General features: G+C 40.7%; 1 pseudogene across 1 annotated transcript; it reads left to right on the top strand.

Annotated features, from left to right (window-relative positions):
- The first annotated feature begins 528 nt into the window (after positions 1 to 528).
- On the top strand, positions 529 to 1,635 carry LOC308266538 (large ribosomal subunit protein uL18-like; annotated as a pseudogene). Its single transcript has one exon. The product of its transcript is annotated as a large ribosomal subunit protein uL18-like (transcript).
- Positions 1,636 to 8,017: the final 6,382 nt, after the last annotated feature.

Raw genomic sequence — 8,017 nt, 5'->3', positions numbered from 1 at the left:
ATTATGCTAAGTGAAATAACCCCCCCACAAAAGTTTATCTCTGTGTCCATTTATATAAAATTATAGAAAATACATGCCAGGCGTGGTGGCGCATGCTTGTAATCCCCCCCCGCTTGGGAGGCGGAGACAGGAGGATCACGCTGGTTCGAAGCCAGCCTCACTGGCTTAAGAGACCCTGTTTCCAAATAAAAATATAAAATATGTCTTGGAGTATAGCCCGGAGGTAGAAAGGTTTCCAGGAACCCCAGTACCACCAAAAAGAAAAAGAAAAAAAAGAAAATATAATATTGTGAGAGAAGGAAGGAAAGAAACTCCCACCTATTGAGCACTCTTACTTGTTAGACCAAATCTCATTTGGAGCTTACGGTGTTCCCTGTGCCACTCTACTATGTCTGAGACATCTGGAAGCCCTGGAGTGACGTGGTTAGACCACCGAGAAATCTTGTCATTAGAGACACAGGAGTCTCCAGAGAAAGACCTGATCTCAGGTCTGTGTTGATCTTTGAACAGGGGTCTCTATTCCTCAGGATGGTGTTTGTTAAAGTTGTCAAGAACAAGGCCTACTTTAAGAGACAAGTGAAATTTAGAAAACAACAAGAGATCAAAACTGATTATTATGCTTGGAATGCTTGGTGATCCAGAACAAAAATAAGTACAAAACACTCAAATACAGGATGATTGTTCATGTAACCAACAGAGATATCATTCTTCAGGTTGCATATGCCCACGTAGAAGGGGATATGATAGTCTGCACAGCATATGCACATGAATTATCAAAATACAGTGTGAAAGTTGGCCTGACAAATTATGCTGCAGCATACCATACTGGCCTGCTACTGGCCAGCAGGCTTCTCATTAGGTTTGGCATGGACAAGATCTATGAAGACCAAGTGGAGGTGATGGAGCTGAATACAATGTGGAAATCATTGACTGTCAACCTGGTGCCTTCACCTGCGATTTGGATGCAGGCCTTGCCAAAACTACAACTGGCAATAAAGTTTTTGGGGTCCTAAAGAAAGCTGTGGATGAAGGCTTGTCTATCCCTCATTGTACCAAATGATTCCCTGGTTATGATACTGAAAGCAAAAAATTCAATGCTGAAATACATCAGAAGCACATGCTGGGTCAGAAGTTTGCAGATCCTATGCGCTATCTAGTGGGAAAAGATGAAGATGCTTACAAGAAAGAGTTTTTTCAGTACATAAAGAACAATGTTACTCCAGTCATGATGGAGGAGGTGTATAAGAAAACTCATTCTGCTATAAAAGAGAACCCAGACTATGAGAAGAAGTCCAAGAAAGAAGTTAAAAAGTAGAGTTAGAATTTGTCCCAAAATATCTCTTGCCCAGAAGAAAGATTGGGCAACTCAAAAGAAGGCAAGCTTCCTCAGAGCTCAGGAATGGGCTGCGGAGAGCTAACCCAAACAAAAAAAATTTCTATGAAGAGTTTTACAGAGAAAGACAATAAACTTATTGACCAAGCCAAAAAAAAAAAAACTGATCTCTGATAAGATGAAGATAATGAATTCTCAAATTCACATAAATAACTCAGATGTGCAAAACAGTAGATTCTTTTCTATACTTCACCTTTTTCTTGAACATTCTACTAAAGGACAAGTTAAACATACAAGTTAAAGGTACCTTCTCCTTCCAGTATAAAATAGTGTCTTTCAGGTAAATAAATAGATATTCAGTTGTCAGGCTTTCTTTTCTCTATCTCTTTTCTTTCTGGGTCACAAAACACCAGAGGCAGTACACACCACACCTTGGCAGTGGGCACAGGGCTTCTTGGGCTATGGCTGGACACCAAAAGCCTAATGATTTTCTCCATGTTGTCCCTCTTCTCTCTTGGCCATGGGCATCCAGCTGCTATTGCTTGACTCTTATCAGTGTCTCTGTGGAGTGGCTAATCTGCTCTTGTACCATGTTGCCATCTGTTACTGGGAACAGAGGAGTCCAAGCTATTTTCCTGGATCCAAGGTTTTCACACTCCAGTCCTTCCCTATCCTGGCCTGAGGCCTCTTCCTGGCCACTCCAGCTCTCTGATCTGTTGGGCTGAAAAGCTTAGTTGCTTTCTGAACACTGATCTGCATGCTAAGACAGTACAGCCCCACAGGCCCCTTGCCTGGCCACTGCACTTGTCTGGTTCTGTCCTTGCTAAAACAAGTCTTCTAAGGCTGTCATAACAAATCATCACACAATGAGTGTCTTAAAAGGTGGATGTTTATTCTCCCACCATCTTGGAAGTTTGTAATCTAAATTCAAGGTGTTGATAGAGTGAAACTGTATCAGTCCATCAGAACATTCTTTCCATAGACTGCATATGATTTGAGAGATGGGTCTTACAAAGTGTTGAGAAGTTGGTGGAGAGGGAAGAAAAAGTATGACACTGTTCCTTGAACCTACTTGAAGCTATCTATCCACTCTTCATCTGCTGATGAACATCTCCATCTAGCATTTCATATTACTCTTGACATCAGTCCATAAAGTTAGCCCCAACTCATCTATGTGGGCCGTCATGTCCAGCATTTCTAAATACTTTATCTGCAACGTGCTTATGAGGGTGGGAATTATTCTGCTTGTGTGGTATTCTGGGGCACTGGATCCACTAAATACATCTTTAATAAAACTCTGCCACTAAACTGGTGTTCCACCTCTGTTTTCTGAACCTCAACTCTGTTCCCTGTCTCCCAACCAGGTCTTTCGGTCCACTCCCATCCACATGCCCTCACTAAAAAGTTTGCAAGAAGTGCTAAGTAGGAAACTTTTTGTGTGGTAGCCCAGGAAAACACTTCCCTTACATTCTGTGACTCCATTTTTCTCGAGGCCCTTATACCTTTCTCCATGTACCCAAAAAAGGAGTAAATATGGAGCATGGAGGACTGTTTGGGAATCATGATGTGCCAGGTATGGAAGAGGTGTCCGTCACTTTTGTCAGTATTCCATGGGTCAGACTTAATTATGACCTCATATGACTACAAGGAAGTCTGGAAAATGTCATCTGGCTGTGTTTCCAAGAGAAAAGAAACAAGTTGTTGGCAAGCACCACAATGGACTGTGCCACAGGGGCAACTACTTGTCTCTCCAAAATGTTAGTTAAGCCAAGTCATTCTTTCTCTCCTGCCCCCAAGAGTTAGAAATATAGAAAACAAAAGTGAAGACATGAAGCCTTTTGCTTCCTGTTCTCCACAGCTTCCTTCTGAAGCAATGAGTATTCAACAGCATCACAGGAAGGCTCTCATACATTGCCCAGCCAGGTACGTTGTTGAAATTGTTGTAAGTGCTTTGTTAGCAGACATGTGGGATGCTATAGAAACACACATAGGCCTTTAAAAATTGAGCAAGAAAATAAAGAAAAGATACTATGCTTGAGGTAGAAGGCTTTAGGAAGCCAAAGCAGTGAGTTTGTTTAAGACAGAACAATGAGGTGTAAAAGATCATTGAGTAATATGAGACTCTGTGTACAAGCTACATCACATTTTCTAATTAACTTGACACTAGATAATGCCAAGCTACTCCCTTTGTTACAGATCCTTCCTTGCTAACATCCCTACTCTGGATGTGTCTGGCAGAGGGTAGGCCTTCCCCCCTCTCTGGGTTGGCCACTTTCAAAGCACTTGACTTGGAAACCATCAACTATTTAAACTCACCGTTTGCATAGCCCCTGTATGTATATGGCTTCCTAGGCAGCCCCAACTAAGAACCTAAGTTATTTGTTGAGGACTCCTCATATGCCAGCATTGTCCATTCACTGTGGATGAGTTTTAAAAAGAAACAAACTTCATAAACCAATGTCCTTGCCCCCTTAATTCAGTTGTTAAAAAACTGCTAACAATCACATGATCTTTGCCTCACTGTTTCAAAACGAGCAGATCCTGACTCAAAGGAGAGGAGATCAGCATCTATTGAAACCACAGTAGAGGAAACACAAGGATAAGTACAGGAAAATAAGGTAGCAAGAAGGTCTAGACAAATAGAAAAGCAAAATAATATGGACTATGTGAACTACTCCCAAGTTTGTACAGAGAAGTTATTTGAGTTATTTGTTATTGTATATCTTTATTTGGTAGATTATAAGCTGTCAAATAAAACTCTCATATGAAGGGTATGGAAGAGGATGAAATGATCATTAGAAAATGCTACTAGTTAGAAAGGCTCGGTGTCACACTCCTGTAATCCCAGTACATGGGAGGCTGAGCCAGGAGGACCACAGGCTTGAGCCTCAGCAACTTATCGAGGCCCTCAGCAACTATATATATATGTGTGTGTGTGTGTGTGTGTGTGTGTGTGTGTGTGTGTGTGTGTGTATGTATATATCTGTATATATGTACATATATACATATATACACACACACATATTACACAAAACACACACACCCCCTAGTACATAAACAAAATTATCTTTAATTCATAATGGAAAACTGTGAATATATATGTATACACACAATATTGTGCACAACTATTTAAAAGAGAAATAGAGAATCTATCAAGAAGCACAATAAAATTTTGTGTGTTTGTGGTACTGGAGATTGAATCCAAGGGCATTCTGTTTGGGAGCAACACACTCAAGGTCTTGCCAAGTTGCTGAGGGCCTTGCTAAATCGCTGAAGCTCAAACCTATGATCCTCTAGTCTCAGCCTTCCATGTACTGAGATTATAGAAATGCACCACCATGCCTGGCTTACAATTAAATTTTTAAAGAAAAAAAATCAACAATATAAAAAGAGAAAGTAAATACTAAATGTATAGTGCTCCATAGTCATACTAGAATATAGCATTGTGTAACAGAATGATAATGGGCTTCTGAAATCAATAAAATTATACTTAAATTCAGGCTCCCCACATCCCATGCTGCACTGATCAAATTATATAAACTCTCTGAGCTCTAGTGCATCCATCTAAAATGGTAAAATACCTCTTCGTCACCAGATTAGAGAGATGAAGAGAAATTAAATGAGGTGGCATACCTAAAGCACCCAGCACTGTGTCTAGCCCATTATGTGTGATCAGTAAGTGATAAACCCCTTCCATCCTTTAATGACAATCTGAAAATAAATGGTAGCCTTGCTATTTGAGCATTTATAAATAACACTAGGCCTGCCAGGTGTAATGGCACACACTTGTAATCCCCACACTTGGGAGGCTGAGACAGAAGGATCGTGAAGGTTTGAAGCCAGCCTCAGCTACTTCTTGAGACCCTGTTTCCAAATAAAATATAAAATAGGTCTGGGAGAGCCGGGCGTGGTGGCACACGCTTGTAATGCCAGCATTCGGGAGGCTGAGACCGGAGGATCGCGGACCCGGTTTCCAAATAAAGAATAAAAAATAGGGCAGGAGGTGTAGCTCAGAGGTCGAATGCCCCCTGGGTTCCACCCCCAGACCCGCAAAAAAAAAAAAAAAAAAAAAAGGTCTGGGAGTATAGCCCAGAGGTAGAAAGTCCCTAGGTTCCACCTGTGGTACCACCAAAATAAATAAATAATAGTAGGCCTCATTTTGAAAAACACAATGAGAATGGCCTAAGATAGATAATAAATTCAGGAAGCCCTAGCAAGGATCACACAATGGTAAAAGAATTACTTGGTATTTCAATCATAAGCAAAACTCAAATTACCATGAATAGTATTTGCACAAGAAAGATCAAATAATCTAATAGGCTTGAACTTCTGTTTCCTCGAGAATTTAAGAAATTAATTTTTTCTACTTGTTGCTAATCTCCCTCGTGGGACAATGAGACATGGGAGGGAAATGGAAAGTGAGGGGATGCTCTAGCCACAAGTCCAGCATTCGTTTTAAAGATGATTCCGAAAGAAGAGCCTTTTGCTACAGTGTAGTTAATCCACTCCGAATTCTTTCCTGTCCTCTGATGACTGAAGGCTACCTTTTCCTTTGCCACTTCAGACTCTGTTTTCCAACATATTCTCTACTGCTCCTGAGACACCAGAGACACAGTAGCTCCAGTCCCTAGAGAGCATAACATCCCTCTCTAGAATTTTAAATCAAATGGATTCAGGACCCAGAATAACAAGCTAAATCACAACTTGTGTCTGAAACTCACTTTGAGATACTGAAATTACGAGGTAACAGAGAAACATAAGAAGATAAATTAGGTGCTTTACTGAAAAGATTAAAAAAGAAGTAGAATTTGATAAAGCATATAGAATATAAAACAATACAATGTGAAGAATGTTACCTCTGTCCGTGTTGCTACTGTTCTTACTCTAGGAAAGAAAAATCTAGAAAGGAGGAAAATGGCAAATTAAATGAATTTAAAGCATCTAGACTTGTTTTGGCAACCTTCACAGAAAAGTACTGTCAGGAGTCAAGATTCATTCAGTACCCATGGGCACCCAGGGAAAGGTAGCAGGTGCTCACAGCGCCCTCTAATCGGTTTTGGGTTCTCAGAAATTCCTGAGGGGCACTTTGTGTGTGTGTTTTGATAGTTTCTCCAAACACTGAACAAAGACCAGACAGTGTAATCTGCATTGCTAATTCTGTTTTTTTCAAATGATAAACAAACCCCACATGCCAAGAATGAATAGACCCTATATGCTGATGTTCATCATTTATAATCTTGCTTGGTGCAATCAACCCTTCCACACATAAACACCTGTTGAGCACCTATTGACTGCCAAACACTAATGCAGCTGAAGAAGTAGGGTCTGTGTTATTGTTTGGACCCAGAATGTCCCCCAAAAGGCACGTGTGTTGAAAGTTTGGTCCTCAATGGAGTAATGCTAGGAGGTGAGACATTTGGGAAATAATTCAGTCATGAGGGCTCTGACCTTATCAATGTAATCCATGGATAGATTAATGATGATGGCATTATTGGGAAGTGGCAGAAGCTATAAGAGGCGTGACCTAGTATGTCTCTGAGGTTGTGCTCTGGAAGGATATATCTTGTCCCCTGTCTCTTTTCCCCCACTCTCCTCTCTCTACTTTCTAGCTGCTATGAGATGGGCAGCTCTATTCTGCCTCATGCATCCCTACATGATGTTCTGCCCTCAACAATGGGGCCAAGCAACTATGGTCTGAAATCCCTGGAATCGTGAGATGAAATGAATCTTTCTTCCTCTAAGTTGTTTTTCTCTGGTATTTTGTCACAGCAATAAAAAGCTGACCAACACACACTGTGCCTTCAAGAATTTCACACTGTAGTGAAGAGCTGGAGATATAATTAGACCATGTTATAGTTGAGATGTTGATGTCCCCCAAAGGTCCACATGTTAAAGTCTTGGTCTTCAGGGTGGCACTAATAAAATATTCTGTGAATGTTCAGGAGGTGGAGCTTTGTGGGAGGTTCTTAGGTCACTGGAGGTATGCCCTTGAAGGGGAGTGTAGGACCCTGGCCCCTCTCTTTCTTCCTCTGGCTTTATTCCCTATTGACAAGCTTAGCAGTTTGGTCTGCCATGATATAAGGCATCATCAGAAGCTGAAAACCATGGGCTGCTTCATCTTTGGCTGGATCCACCAGATCCATAAGTCTAAGTAACTTCTTCAGCATACAAGTTAATAATTTTAGGTATTTTATTATGGTCAAGTGAAATGGACTAATAGAAATATATATACTAATTTCTAATAAGTGAGATGAAAGACGTAGTCATAGGCAATGGGTGTAGGGAGTAGTGTACTTACCTCAACTCAAAACAAGGAGTCAAGAAAGCCTCCTAAAAGAAATGACATATCTGACCTGGGTTTTAAATATAAATAGGAGCTATTCTGACAAAAAGGTCAGGGTAAGTGGGTGGAGATAATGTTCTCCACACAGAGGAGATGTTGTGGAAAGGCACGAGGCAAAAATCAGTATACCTTTGGAGGGAAGATATTTGGAGTTCCATCTGGCATAGAGTGGGAGGCACAAAGGGTTAAGGACAGTAAAGGAAGCACTGAGAGACTCAGATAAAGAAGCAGGCAGAGGACAAATTCTAAAGAACCTGTATTCTTTGAGTTTTATCCTAAGTTTGAGTTTTATCCTAAGAGCAACAAAAATTCATTGCAGGATTTTAAAGGAAAATTATAGC

Source organism: Muscardinus avellanarius (assembly GCF_963383645.1).
Source record: "Muscardinus avellanarius genome assembly, chromosome: 8".
NCBI lineage: Eukaryota > Metazoa > Chordata > Mammalia > Rodentia > Gliridae > Muscardinus > Muscardinus avellanarius.
The sequence above is the reverse complement of the archived record's forward strand: the minus strand, read 5'-3'. Positions and strand labels throughout refer to the sequence as shown.